Raw genomic sequence first — 227 nt, 5'->3', positions numbered from 1 at the left:
AATAATAATAGTTATAGTTATAGTCTTTATAGTGGAGGTATGTTCCTGTTACAAACCACAGCAAACTGCAAACAAAGAGACTGCTGCTGTCTGAATGTACCGAGTCTCTGAGGAAGGGAGGACGGGGGGACGGGGGGTTGACGCTAACAGAGTGGAGATGTGAGAGAAGAAGAAATGGAGAAAGAGAGTCTTTTTTTCTGTAAAGTGTGTGAGTAGGTGTGTGTGTG

The sequence above is a fragment of the Morone saxatilis genome, unplaced genomic scaffold, assembly GCF_004916995.1.
Source record: "Morone saxatilis isolate NCDOM2014 unplaced genomic scaffold, NCSU_SB_2.0 Contig17, whole genome shotgun sequence".
Classification (NCBI taxonomy): domain Eukaryota; kingdom Metazoa; phylum Chordata; class Actinopteri; family Moronidae; genus Morone; species Morone saxatilis.
This window is presented reverse-complemented; position numbering follows the sequence as displayed.